Here is a 15,100-nt window from a genome sequence, read left to right as displayed (position 1 = left end):
GATGGTGTATCTACCTCTGGGCAGTCACAGCTGGGGTCATCTTTCGACTAACTGGCTCATGTGGCTACTGCCAGTTTACTATAAAAGATAAAGAAAGCCTTGCAACAGCCATCTGAAAAAGTAACAATGCTCTGGTAAAAGAGATGCTTCTGTACTAAATTAAAGGTAGAAATTCTTAGAGATCCTCATAGTGCAAATCACTTTGACGATATTGTTCCCTATGAACACAGATTTCACTGAACTTTCTTCTCTGCTTGGCATGTTTATCATATGAAATAACTCTCCTATTGCAGGTCCATTTTCCAATTCCCTCCTTTCCAAACAAAAATACTCTTTAAAATATTGCAGTTTTCGAAAGGTGGTATTAAAGGGACTGTAAGCTCACACATAACTCTCTCAGGGCCTTATCTTCTGCAGAGTGTATTGTCAGAAAGCAGAAAATGTAGTTTGTCTCGCATTATCTGTAATAAGATAGACAGTCCTTCATTTTAACAAGGTGCCACTGCCAATATCAGCCCTGCTGCGTGAAAAACCAGTGCAATGCTTTCTTTATTTATACAAGTGGAATGAAACCGAGGGAGACCTGAGGCAATTGGTGATACTTTCCACCAACTGGCACATATAATGTATTCAGTTTGTGCCTCAGTTTTTTTTAAAAAAGCAACAGATTAGAATCCAAGAATCAAGAAGTCCAGTGACCTACTTCCGCCAAACTGCCAACAATTAGTTAATAGAACCTTGCTTCAAGTCACATTTACATGAAAAGTGCCAAAGGCAGCATTCAAATCTCTTTGAACCAATTTCTGAAAAGTGTGGAATTCAGACACCACAGAATGATATTGCTTGATATGCAAATCAAAATCCTTGTTTAACTATCACCTTATGTAAGCGCAAAGATTTATCCTCAAGGCTATGAGGACAAGACTTGGGGAAGCAGCTGTGATGAGCAGAGTCCCTAACATCAGTTTCCCCTCCCTGCCCAGGACAGATGGTCATTGCTCTTCTCAGAACCAGAGAGAAGCAGGCTTTGTTCATAGGCTGAAATGAGAGGCTCCCTTGGCTTGCACAGAAGATCACTGCATTTTTTTGTATTATATGGTGTGCTCCTTTTATAATGAAAAACTGGCTTTTTATGAACATTAATTCATTTATCTATATACGGGACAAGCTTACGGGTTATTTTAAATTGAATCATTCTGTTTTTGAACAGATATTTGCTTGTTAGGTGATTATCTAAACCACACCAGAGTATATGCAGATCTACTTGTCTGAGTGGAGGAGGGTTTTAGATTTATTTTTTTGCAATATATGGTAAATGCCATTTTCAGTCAGAAGGATTAAGGGGTGTTTTTTTTAATTAAGGAAGAATACAGGACAAGGAAAAGCAATCTTAGAAGTATGATTTAAAACAATATGCAATTTAACAAAAATAAGTCTGAACAACTACAACTTCTGGATTTATTTTGATGTAGTCATTCTGAATGTTAAGAAATGTCACTGAATAAAACTTTTCAGCTAAATCTAGCTACTTTCAGTAGTTATTTTCATTAGAATGCTTATGACTATTCACAGCCTTTATCAATAGACTATATTTATTCTATCCACCAATATTTTGTGAGGACATCATATGTACTGGTTGATTGTCACTTGTAGTTGACTACTGAGAAGTTTGTTTTTTATGTGAGTAGTGTTTGTTATTGTAGTTGTATTGTGCAAGCTGGATTTCGAAGGGGCAGAGGAACCAGAGACCAAATTGCAAACATGCGCTGGATTATGGAGAAAGCTAGAGAGTTCCAGAAAGACATCTACTTCTGCTTCATTGACTATGCAAAAGCCTTTGACTGTGTCGACCACAGCAAACTATGGCAAGTTCTTAAAGAAATGGGAGTGCCTGATCACCTCATCTGTCTCCTGAGAAATCTCTATGTGGGGCAAGAAGCTACAGTTAGAACTGGATATGGAACAACTGATTGGTTCAAAATTGGGAAAGGAGTACTCCTGTCAGTGGAAGCCCAGTCGGGGTCCAAGCCAGAGTCTATCTGATGCAAATTCTTCACAACTGCCTTATTTTCAAGCAATCGGTACAATACTTTTTGAAATTAAGGAATTCTGTTTCTCCCCTCAAAGCAACACACACAACATATTAATACAAAACATATATTTTAATTTTCTCACAGAAATGAAAGCACCGGGTCACCAGGTAGAAACATAGTATAAGTGACAGTGTTGCTTTAAATTATTTCTCCCTTCCTCTGCTAATTTCCACTAAAGCCTCCAAGATACACATTCCTTCTAAGCTATGATGATATCATTAGATGTCAGTGGTTTTTATTTCAGAAGTATCTTTTTTTTTCCAGAAGAGATTCTCAAAAAGCTTGTTATTTCTAACATGAAACGAAGGCAAAATCACTTTGAGGTTTAGGCTATGTGTAAAATTAAAGCTTGTAACAGCATGTGGGGCTTCATGCCACATTACTGATATTGGCCCTGATTCTCATTAATAAGATATGAGAGAAAGACTAGTTTGGGCAGATGACTCTCAAAGTAATCTCACTGATTTTTAATATCTAATAAAATGAAATTAATAAAAACCATGTGTGGGGTGGGAAATTATGTAATACACATAGCAGGTGGTACCAGGACTTGCAATCACATCTTCAACAAACATAATTTTGTGGCAATTAATTACTCTAGTCCCAAGCCTTTACCAATGAACCTGAATAGCAGAGAAGATTGCAACAGCCAAATGTTCACTAGGCCCTTGAAAGGTCAATTTATGGTGCACATCTGTGTCTTCAAATTTATGAAGAGATTGTTTTCTCATGCAAACATTGTGCTTTACAATTAACAATGTGGTTTCCTGATGAGAGAATCTCATGGCACTCTATCATTAAATACATATGTTGCACATCCTTTTCAATGTCCTACAATATTGCAATTAACAATATCATTTAAACGTCTACATAAACTTTTGCATAAAAGAGTGCACAGTTTAGCTCAGACAGTCATAACTTGATTGCAGATATATAAAAATGAGATTAGATAATGGTCATTCCTGTATCATTCCTGCAATGTGGTCCATATTAATCATCTTATTTTATATTCAAAAGAAAGTTTTGACTTTCCAGCTTGATACACATTTTTTCCACATTGATCTTTACCATGAGACCATGCTATATGACTAACCTTGGAGCTAAATCTTCTCCAAGCCCTGACAATGTTAACAAGGATGAGAATTTCATTCCAATCCTAGTGGCCTGTCCTAAAACACAACTTGGACCAGGAAAACAAGGTTTAAGTGACACACTGCAGCTTTGCACAGACTTGAATTTCACCAGAGGACTGAATATGCAAGGAGCTGATTTCACTTCAATATCACACAGAAAAGCCAACTTTGAAATCCCTTGTACCTTATTTTCCAAATTAGGCAAAGCCTTTCATACCTGGTTTTACAGATTTTCCTACTGTAAGAAGTGTTGTCACAATTTTTTTTACTGTACATATAAAGGCTACAGTTTTCAGAATGAAGCTTTAAGTCTTATTTTTGGTAGCAAGCCTCAATTGAAAAGCTTGAATGAAAAACATTTTCCCATGCATGTCTTTCAAAGACTTCAGAAATTATTGGAGTGGGACAGAGTTTTATGAAATGCTTTTTATCAGGAAAGGAGTCCACAGCTCAAAGCATTTCTCTTTTAATTAACTCTTAGCCAAACAAAGTTTACAGAAATGCCTATTCATCCTATACATTCCACTGTGCTTCAAACAGCAGTAGCTGCAGCCCTCAACAGCCATAATTTTAACTCTCATTATTTCATTATCCAGTAGTGAATAAATCCAACCCATTATGGTGGTGTTTCTCTTGCCATTATAATCAGTTGGATATGATAGTTTTTTGCTTCTAACAAGGGAGCATCAAATATGCAAAGGACATTTCTTTAGCAACAGCAGCAAACCTATGAACAAATTTTGCAATTTTATTTAAGGAATGTGGAGTTTGAAAAGAAGTAGAGAAAAGTATTGTGTGTTCCATTATTACTTATGAAGGTAATTAAAAATATTTTCAATTGCTGCACAATCTTTATCAAACATTGTGTGTTTGCCCTAGTTCGGGGGGGGGGGGTGTGAAGATGAAAAGCAGAGTGAAATCCACAGTTATTGTGATAAGGATTCCTTGACATTTTGAGAAGAGCTTGACTTCTACCTTCCCCTTAGAACACATTCAATTTTCTATAAAAATTTAAAATACCACTTTCATTTATTTGTATTCACTTTCATTAATTTACAAAGCAAAATCACAGCAAAAGATTGCCACATTTTTGTTCCTTTCCACTTAACCTGTGCTCCTTCTTCTGCAGCCAACACTAAAAAGCTGGGCTCCACTCAGCCTTTGGTGGCATTTTCTAATTCCACAGACAGTTGGGCCCTGTTTTACCATCGGAACACAACACTTGTAGTTAGTTATGAGCCTCTTGACTTTGTCACTCTGGGGCATGCCAGTGAGTAGGCGGGCTGGGAACAAAGTAAAAGGTAAAGGTAAAGGACCCCTGACAGTTAAGTCCAGTTGCAGATGACTCTGGGGTTGCGGCACTCATCTCACTGGCATTTGTCCGCAGAGTTTTTCCGGGTCATGTGGCCAGCATGACTAAGCCGCTTCTGGCGAAACCAGAGCAGCGCACAGAAATGCTGTTTAACTTCCCGCTGGAGCAGTACCTATTTATCTACTTGCACTTTTTGGTGTGCTTTCGAACTGCTAGGTTGGCAGGAACTGGGACCAAGCAATGGGAGCTCACCCCGTTGTGAGGATTCGAACCACCAACCTTCTGATCGGCAAGCCCAAGAGGCTCAGTGGTTTAGACCACAGCTCCACCCGGGTCCCTGGGATCAAAGTAGTGTTCCTATAATTTGGCAGCTCTAGGGGGGGAAATGACTTTCTCCCTCAAAGCCATTGAGCACTTTGATTCATTTTTATTATTACACCCATTTTTTATATATATAATTTAAAGTCACTGTTTGGAAAGTCTGTTTGGAAAGTCAAAGAAAATAATTGGGGGGGGCATGGGATTTTATGTTTGCTAAAAGGGGGCATGGGTTTTTAAAAGTTGAGAAACAGTGCGCCATGCCATCAGACATGTACTTGGACATGACCTCTCTACCATTGTAATGTTAAAACTGTCCATCTTAACATTTTTTTCAACATTTAAACGAACCACAAAAGGTTCAGACTGCAAGAGTTTCGGGTGCATAAACATTTTATTTCCAAATGTCAGTTATCACAATAAAAATAATGTATTATTTGCTAGTTACTTTGAGCCTGCAAGAGTAGTGATGTCAAGCATTTCTATTTATTCCTAAAATAAGAATTTAACCATTTTCAATTTCCTCATAAATCAAAGTTTGCCATCAATACTGCCTAAAGTTACATGTCAATAACTTTCGGGGTGACAAGACAGCTTGTCAGTTACTATTTTAATAATGCTGGAATAAGTGTTTTTCATTTTAAAACTGAGCCCTGTTGCAGCTTGCTGTCTTTTCAGGGTTTTGTTACCAGCTACCCATGGCATATAAGAACTAGTGACATACACATTCCTCCCGGCAGTCACAATAAGTTGATTATGATGAAGGAGGAACTTTTCTTCTACAGAAAGTGCACCCAGTCACTTAGCATTTTAGTACACAAACAATTTATAGTCTTGATCCTGTGACGGGCAGAGGCTGATCCTCCAAACTAGATGCACTCTCATTCTACCCAGACTTTCCTCCCCATTTCCAGTTTAATATTAGCCACAGTTTGCCTCGCTTGGCAGGCTGTGGAAAGAACTTGTCCTTCAATAAAGCATTTTTTTTTAAAAAAATCAAGCCATGGTTTCCAATTCTGGTTAGGAGGGTAAGCACTAAATGCAGCCTGCCAATTTGGACTGAAGGTAAACTATGGCTATTGCTCAACAGGGAGCAGAAAATGCAACCACTCAGGGGAGAAAGAAGCAAGATACTTTATGGTTTGGGAGAATCAAGACTTCCAAGCAAGCCCATGGCTCACCAGGCATTTCTACACAAGTCAAAGTACAACATACTATCAATTAAATATTATAGAGAATAATTATTGAACTTCCTGAATTGACAAACATGAAAAAACCACAATGTCACAAGAATAAACTCTATAATGGGAATTGAACAAACTGCAGTCTTAAGAATATAAGAACCCTGTTGGATCATGCCAGAAGCCCATCTAATCAAATACAGTGGTGCCTTGCAAGACGAAATTAATTCGTTCTGTGAGTTTTTTCATCTTGCGGTTTTTTTCGTCTTGCGAAGCACGGTTTTGGAAAAGTTTTGGAAAAGCTTCAAAAATCACCAAAGTCTTCAAAAAGTCTTCAAAAACCTCAAAAAAGGCTATGAGTTGCTCCTCAAAGTCAAGTTGCAACTGTATTAACGGTTTTAAGAAAAAGGAAACAAACTTGCAAGACGTTTCCGTCTTGCGAAGCAAGCCCATAGGGAAAATCGTCTTGCAAAGCAACTCAAAAAACCAAAAACCCTTTCGTTTTGCGAGTTTTCCGTCTTGCGAGGCATACGTCTTGCGAGGTACCACTGTATCCTGTTATCAAAGTAGCTAATCAGATGCCCCAAACCTCTTACATGCAAAATGTGAGTTGTACCACTGAGCTGTTAAATTTATGTTTAATATACAAAAAATGCTACGTTTGAATGCATTGCATTTAAAATGTTATGCAAAGCGGTTTGCATTAGGCAAACTGTCTCTAGGGAAATGCTGCAGGGAGAGGCTGGAATATGCTAATTGATGACTCATCCTAGAAACCCAAACAGTTCTCTCTTCTGGAAGGTGAAACCTGAGAACCTAGCTCTAAGTCAGCCATTGAAGCTCAGTGATGATGAACAAGCAAGTTGCTTAGGATCTCCCTCTGGAGCTGGAGAAAGGAAAGTTTATTGACCTGTGTTAAGGACTAAGAAGAAGTCTGAATCACATTGCTTGTTTGTTATAAAGAGCAATGTGTTACAAATAAATGTAATTAATTTCAAAGTAACTATTTTAAGACTATTTCCAGTAAAGCTTCGAAACTCATTCTTGTGGTGGAGAGCAAATTGATTTCTACTTAGCACAAGGTCCAGAACGAGGATTCCCTTTGCAGCAACTCTTAAGATGAGCTACAGTATTTTATATGCATCCCTAAATTATAGGGAACATGTTAGTTGAAGCAACACTTCCTTCCCACTAGTTATTGTAGATAACTTTGTAAGCTTTCATGATCAACTTTATCCCTTCAAATAGGGAAAGTAACACTCTTTCAATAGTTCTGTCTATGCAAGCATTCTTGTTTTTCAGATGATACAATACCTGACAACACAATCGTGAACCAAGGTCAAGGGGTGCTGCGGGGAGGAGATGGGGAAAGCCCCATTGCACAGGTGGATGTCCTTGCACAGGACTTCTGCTGATGAGGGTGGACAGGTGAATCCCATCCACCTACACTAAACATTTTGAGATAATTTTAAAAAATGAAGTTGATTGTAAAAACAATCACATAAATAACAATCAAAATCACCAGGTGTGGGTTTTTTGTATGGGCCTCTGAGTATAGATCCAGGATGTTCTGAAAAAAGTATGACCTGTGGAAAATTTTCAAGTTATCTCTTTCCTTTGCTTTCCAAAATCCACTAGTATGCTATTTGGAAATATGGTTGATCCATGTCGCCAGAGCAAAATGAGAATGTATTCTTTTAGTCCCAAATCTGAAGTTCAAGTCATTAACATATGAAAACCAAAATGGGGAAGATGGAATTGAGAATATGTGTGTTGAATGCTGTTGTGCTACATTTTAAAAATCAATTAACATATTAGATACAAAGTTTATTTGTATGCCAACTTTTCTTGGTAAATCACACCCAAAGCAACTCCTGGTAAATTATAAGAGCAACATTCCAATACCATTCATTAACACTTCAAAACATATTGGCGAAATATCAACATCAGACCAATATTTCAACAGATGCATGAAAACATTTCATGTTAATAAATTCAGTATTACACTAAGGCAAAGAGTAAAACCTACACAAATCTGGAGTAGAGTCCCTAAGATGGTTGGGTGGCTCCTTGTGGTGACTCCTATAGCGATGCTAGTGCCAAATGTATTGCTCTGATTTCCTTTGGACCACATCAGCAAGGCTGGGGGTTGGCGGGTCTTGTCATCTGGGCAGCCTAGGACCTCCATACACACCGCCCAGACTTGCACCTCAGGAAGGTCACTTCAGTGGTGCTAATCCAGCGGTTTGACTCCACGAACACCCCAGATGCACTCCATTGTCTTTCGAGATAGACAGACATGCCAACAACACTAAGGCTAGACAATCCACTAAAAATTCATACTAAAGCTCAGCAAAATAAAATAAAATACTGAGACTGAATCTAGACACACAGCAAAGTAATACATTAATAAGAATGCAGTATGGAGCAAAAAGATAAAATCTCATTTCTAGCACTTCATTTTGAACAATTCAGTAAAGTTTAGATAAGTCCAACAATCAAGCCATCAAAAGCCTCTCATTCCAATGAATTCAAAATTGCACTAAATATTAAACAGCCTACTCACAAAGCACATTAATAGAGCTGAACAATAAAATACAACCACCTGTCCAGAATTAGCAGCAAAAAACCCTCAGCTGTAGCCCCTCACACAAGCCACATTAAATCATGCTAACTCCAAAGCACAGGCACAGCCGTTATCTCTCTGAAGATTAAGCCTCACCAGCATCCTACTCTGGTTCAAAAAAAGATACCTCTATATGAGGCATTTCAATAAAACCTACCCACCACCTCTGGGAAGAGACCCTCATCTTACCATTCTTCCATATCCTAAGCCAAGCACAGGCAAACTCAGCCCTCCAGATGTTTTGGGACTACAACTCCCATCATCCCTGAACACTGGTTCTGTTAGCTAGGGGTGATGGGAGTTGTAGTCCCAAAACATCTGGAGGGCCAGGTTTGCCTATGCCTGTCCTAAGCTATGAGTGCTGATCCTTCAGGCCATGGGCTAAATTAGATCTGACGTAGGTGCCAATTCAGTTCATTAGTTGCTTTACCCCAAACTGTAAATGCTTTTGCATCACTGGCTCCTGCAAAATTGTTGAGATTTTCTTTACACTGGATCACCTCTCAGCAATATGACAGCTTGTGACTTCCTGGTCAGCAGCCCTACCCAGTCAAAATGGCTCGCGTGGGATGTCAGGATTCAGCCCACAAGCCAGAGCCTGTTCTCATCCTAAACCACAAAAAAGGGGACCCTCACTATTGTGTAATGTATGATGAAAACAGTATGATGTGTAAACAGAAAACTGAAAAAATGTATAAACAAAAAGCCTGGGGAACAATGCAGCACTTCTAAATGGGTCCTGGAACACAATATATATCAATCACACCTCAGTTATCTATATGGACCTTGAGCTTTCGTAACTGAAGTGATTAAAGGCCCATATTCTCAGAAAAAGTGGAAAGGCTGAAGAAAGAGAACAAATTCCTATAGGATTTACAACCAAATGTTCCTAGGTCCTAATTGGTATTCTAAGGATATGAGTTTTGAATATGCTCAATATCAATCCCTGCTATCCTAAATTCTGTGGTATCTGACTAATCAGTAAATTTGTAACAGCACAATAATCTACATGTCTACTCTGAAGTAAATCCCACTGAATTTAATCCCACTTAATCCCAGTGGATTACATGGGCATAGGACCGCAGCCTAAATCATTTTTCTGAGATTTAAGACCTTGTTGCTGCCAATACAGCTTGCTGTCTGTTGTATGTCATGCTCTACTTTAGAACGACTCGTCTAAAGGTTGCCCAGCATCCAACAGGATTTAAACTTGGCTAGAAATGGATGGAGAGTTGTGTCCTCAGCTAGTTTGTTGAGCCAGTATTCAGAGAGCACCATTATTTTCCAGATCAAACAGAGTGTGCTGTGATTAAACATCCTCTGAGAAGATATTTCAGGATGCAGCAAATCAAAACAAACATGCACAAAATCAACATGCCCAAATCGAGATTGAAAAAAGCCTCAGTATGCATGCCTCCTGGGGGGAAAAATGGCTGCATGAATCAGCTCTCAGGCACGATCATTTGCTTGTATAATGGAAAGCATAGCCGAGGATTAATATTCACAGATGTAAAGCAGAATTTAGTCCATTTCTTTTTGCCATACTATATCATAAACACCACATTGCACTGGGCAAGGAAAACATTTCACAAAAACTTCCCTAAACGTTTATGACTAGCCAGTCTTCAAGTGAACCCAATGATAGCTTAAACATTTAACTTTTTCGGCTATGTCAACAGAAGTAGCCTTCAACACGGAGTGTGCTATTGCCACTCTGATTGCAACAGCCTAAAGTCGCAGAATCTTTGGGAAAGAGATGATAGGAGATTGGGTAGTGAAAATGCTTCTGCAGCATTCATCCAGTTCTGCAATCTATGTCTGATTATTGGTAAGGATTCCTCCAAATATTCCCATCAATGCTGCAACATGGGCAATGTGTCATTGCACCCAGGAAGGCACCACTGTTCCGCTGGAACTATAACTACGTCTGCATTCTAAACATAATTTTTTAGAAGTATATGCAGCTGAATTCAGTGGGAGTTCGCAGCAAACATGCACAATACATAATCAGTGAAGCCAAAACAAAAGTGATCAGTTACAATAATAAGTATCTTCAGTGTCTAAGGCTGTGATCTTATGCACAACTATTTTTAAATAAACCCTACTGAGTAAAGATTAGAACAATCAAGGATAGGGCTACACCACATTTTAAAACAAATATATAATGCTTTCTAAAATTGTGAACGAATGCCCAAGTCCTTATTCCAAAAGCAAAGGGCTTTTCAAGAACTGAGCCTGAAGAAAACAAAGGTGTTTGAGGCAAAAGGAAAAAAGATGAGTTAGCCAACTTCTGCTTCAGCCACACTACTACAAAAACGAAAAAGATAAACCACTCCTTTGCATTTTGACTTCAAAGTCAACGGAACACTTTACTTGCCAATAGTATTTTACTCATGATTTCATCCAAAGATCCATCAGGATGTAAAGTTGTGAAATAGAGCCAAGATCCTTTGTTGACAAATGCAGTATAACTTCTGAAACTTAGTGAGTAGTTAAAAGACCGTGAGCATCAGGGAAGAACAAAGTAGAAGACCTAAAGCCTTACCACTCACACCATCCAGGTCAGAAAGTGGGGGCAGTTGTTTTATTTTTTGCAATGCCAGCTCCTGTCCAAGAAATATGTCAGCTTTGGGTCCAACAGATCCATTGGCAGCCCTGCTGCACCCACAACCCCACAATCCCCGTTATGCTCCTTTGGTTGGGGGGGACAGGGGGCTATGACGGAACAGCACTGGCAGTAGTGTGTGCTCTACCACAGTTCTGGCAGGTACAGTGAGAGCCTTCACGGCAGTAGAGCCCACCCTCCCTACTTGCACAATATGGCACAGGAACACTCCCACCTTATTCTTAAACCCTCCAGCAGCACAAATCAGGGGTTAGGATTGCTCTATTAACCAAATACAATGGTCATGGGCTGAAGAATTAACACAAAACCAGCATGAATGGTGCTTCCTTCACAGAGCACTGCCAAGACTCTTTGAAGGGAAAGTGTGCAACAAGATTTCTACACTTGTTACAACTTTTCGGAGAAAACAAATCATTTACTCCACAAGAGTACTCTACCACTATTATTCCAATAATGGTCTCTGCTGCCTGGGTATGGTGCTGACATTATACTTTCTAAGCCATTTGGCAAGATTTCACCAAAATAATTCAACATAGATCTTGTCATGCCTTAAAATGACAGACAACGGCTGAAATACAAAGCAAAAATCCAGAAATGCTAGAACAGAATGAAGTGACCTGAGCATATTTATACTTAAGCCCTAAATGTTTTGAGATTTTGATTTACAAATCAGTATTTTGTATCATTTCCCCCTTCTTTACTATGTTACTCTACCAAAAAACAACAACAATAAAGAAAAGACTATGACACACTTTCTTGGTGTTACATTTCACATGCAATCTTCTTGAATCAACTACAACTTCAGTAGGACATCAGAAAATTATTAGGTGTGTTATCAAAAAAACGGTCAGCAATTCAGAGTTCTACAATTCATGGTTGAGAGATTTTATGACTGAAAGGCTATTATTTTCCAAGAATGGTTACTGCTGCAGCATAACATTGTTCTGAAAGCAAGAAAACACACACATACACTTATGAAACCCCTTGTCTGCAATCTAGTTCCATCCCTTCAATCTAAATGGCAGCTTGGCTGCCCCAAAGTTTGTGTTACCCTTCCAAGACAATTAAAGAAATTCAGCTGAGTGTTTTCTGTTTCACAGCAGTGCACCATCAGAAATGTGGCCTCTGTAGACAGCACAACTAAAAAGATAGGCAAGTCACGCTTTTCTATTTGCCTCTGCTAAGATGCAGCCTGAATCTATGACACTTCTCAACCAGGCACACTCCTGGAAAGGAAGCTCTTTTGCTCATCTGTCAAAAAAAAAATAAAAAAAAATTCCACTTGTTGATGGGTAGCAACTAGAACCACTGCCTGAATCTCTTCACCTGGATTAGCCTTTTCAAATTAAAAAGGGTAAAGGCACCTGTGTCAAGAGTTCCCTTACTCTGGTAGCGATGTGATAGTTTTGATTTGCTCACCAATGCAACGACCTCTCTTTCAGACCATGGACTTGTTGTACTCATACTATACATGTAGCTTTTTACTTCTGGGGTTGATACTGTCATCTAAACCCAGGACGACTGTTTCCAAACTCCTCTAAGGGGCGAAGTGGGGAATAAGGCTTGCTGGAAAATGCCTTTGGATGGCGTTCGCCACAGAGAATTACAACATGCCATCAGTGCTCATGAGAGACTCGCTTCTCCCTCTTGGAATGCAAATCAGGAAGCCACACACTCCAGCGCGCACGCACACACACATACACACACACACGGCTTTAGGAACCGCCTGGTAGAGCAGGAAGGCAGTTTTTGCTCTCTTTCATAGTACCCACCACGCCAGAATGTGCCAAGCGGGGAGTCACTGCAAATCCCAAGAAACTTAGTGCAACTGGACAGCAGCAACACGATGGCTGCACTAGGATCTAGCTCGAAGTGTGCATGCGTTTTGCAGGGTGTGTGCCATTTACTACAGAGGGTTCAGGGGGAAATAGGGAGAGCCTTGTATCCCTCCTCCTCCCCCAACTTCCTCCCATGCAAGGCGAGGTACTCACCCCACCCCTGTGGTTCGAGGCGCTGCCAGCTCCAGCCGATCCCCTCTGAAAGCATCCAGGACGGAGCAAAAGGTGCACTCCTTTCTTGGCCGGCGCTCTGGAGCAAACACGAGTTCAGCAGCTCCAACTCCAGCCGGCGGTGGCGGGTAATTCCATTGGAACCGAGGGAGGGTGGGTGGGGGGAGGTGAGGGGGGAAAGGAAAGAAAGAGAAAGCGAGCGTCTCCCCCGAGCCGGTTAGGAGATCATGGTGCCTCCTGCTGTGGAGCCAGCCCCGCCGGACAGCAGCTGACGAAGCCGGGGCAGCCAAGCCTGGCCACGGCTCCTCGCCTCGCCAAGTCCCGGCGGGAGAAGTCCTCAGGCGCGCGCAGGACGGGGCATCCTCTCCGGGCCGGCTGCTGCATACATGGAACTCCCCCGCTCTCCCTCCGCCGGCACCCTGCCTCAGCTCAGCAGCGCGTGCCGGACTCAGCCGGATCCTGCCGCCTCCCTGCGCGGCGAAGCATTGCGCCGCAGAGCGCACATCCAGCAGCTACCGCCGCCGCCGCCGCCGCCGCCTGGCCGGCTATCTGTGAGGAAAGGCAAGGCAGGGGAGATTCCCGCTCGCCTCACCACCGAGCCTCCCGCCGCCGCCGCCGCCGCCGCCTCACTTCGGTGCTGCCAGGCTTCTCCCTCGTGCTGCGCGCCCTCCCCTGCCGGCGCTTCCAGGGCTCTCTCCTCGCTTCGTGCTCGCGGGGTTCCTGGCGAAGCTCAGCGTTGGCAGCGGCGGCTCGAACGCCAAGCTCGCCTCAGCAGCGGCGGCAGCAACAGAAGAGCCTCCTCGGAGCCTCCCACGTGCCGCGTCTTCCGCGTGTGTGTGTGTGTGTTGGCGCGCGCGCCAACGGGCCAAGGAATAGCAAGGGGAGGGGCGGCGCAGGGTGGTTTCTCCCGCGCGCGCCTGCTCTCTGCCTCACGCTGTGGAACCGGGACTTTCCCTCGCTGCCAACTCCAGGAATCCCGCTTCGCCAATTGAGCCTTGCGAAGTAAAGCAGCTGAGGGGAGACAGAGCGGCGCGGCCCTCAAGCTGCAAGATGCTGAGGGCAGGAGCGAAGCGCTACCTCTCCGTAGCGCGCGTGCCCGCCCGCGCGCGAAGGGAAGCACCTGGCGAGCCCCTTTTTTCTCTCAAGCTAATCTCGCGCGCGCTCACCAGCCCGAGTGGAAGCTGAGGCAAGGATTTCCTCATAAAATAAAGCAAAATAAAATAACAGAAGCATGGGATATGGTAGCGCTTGACTAAGTTTATCTCAGCGTACTTACCAGCCCAGCTTTTGCCATTTTAAATGTTAGCCTAACTTTTCTTTTTTAAAACGAAAAAATTCCTTCCAGTAGCACCTTAAAGACCAACTAAGTTAGTTCTTGGTATGAGCTTTCGTGTTCATGCACACTTCTTCAGATACACTGAAACAGAAGTTGCCAGATCCTTCTATATAGTGAGAAGGTGGGGAGGGGTATTACTCAGAAGGGTGGTGGGAATGGGTGATTGGCAGATGGCTGTGATGAGCCTGTTGACGACTCTTAACGACTGCAATAGGTCTTACAGGAAAAAGCAAGGGGTGAGAAGGTGAAAAATGGCTTTGTCATGTATAATGAGATAAGAATCCAATGTCTTTGTTCAGACCAGGTCTCTCCGTGGTTTTAAGTTTGGTAATAAGTTGCAATGGCTTATGTAAATCTGGGACTAGCCCTAGAAAATAGAAACACTTGGAGGCAAGAGTGCCAACTTGGCCCCGTGACTGTGGGCACCTGGAACCATGGGTGCCATGCAGAATCAATGGCCCTGGCG

At 41.8% G+C, this 15,100-nt stretch overlaps 1 protein-coding gene across 1 annotated transcript in view; it reads right to left on the bottom strand.

Annotated features, from left to right (window-relative positions):
- SGCD (sarcoglycan delta) overlaps nt 1-14,255 on the bottom strand; it is a 371,321-nt gene extending 357,066 nt beyond the window's left edge. The window contains exon 1 of the mRNA XM_077924624.1: nt 13,281-14,255. The gene's annotated coding sequence lies outside the window, so the exon portion shown is untranslated. The remainder of the gene's footprint in view (nt 1-13,280) is intronic.
- Between the last annotated feature and the right edge of the window lie 845 nt (nt 14,256-15,100).

The sequence above is a fragment of the Podarcis muralis genome, chromosome 2 (genome assembly GCF_964188315.1).
Source record: "Podarcis muralis chromosome 2, rPodMur119.hap1.1, whole genome shotgun sequence".
NCBI classification, from domain to species: domain Eukaryota; kingdom Metazoa; phylum Chordata; class Lepidosauria; order Squamata; family Lacertidae; genus Podarcis; species Podarcis muralis.
The sequence above is the reverse complement of the archived record's forward strand: the minus strand, read 5'-3'. Positions and strand labels throughout refer to the sequence as shown.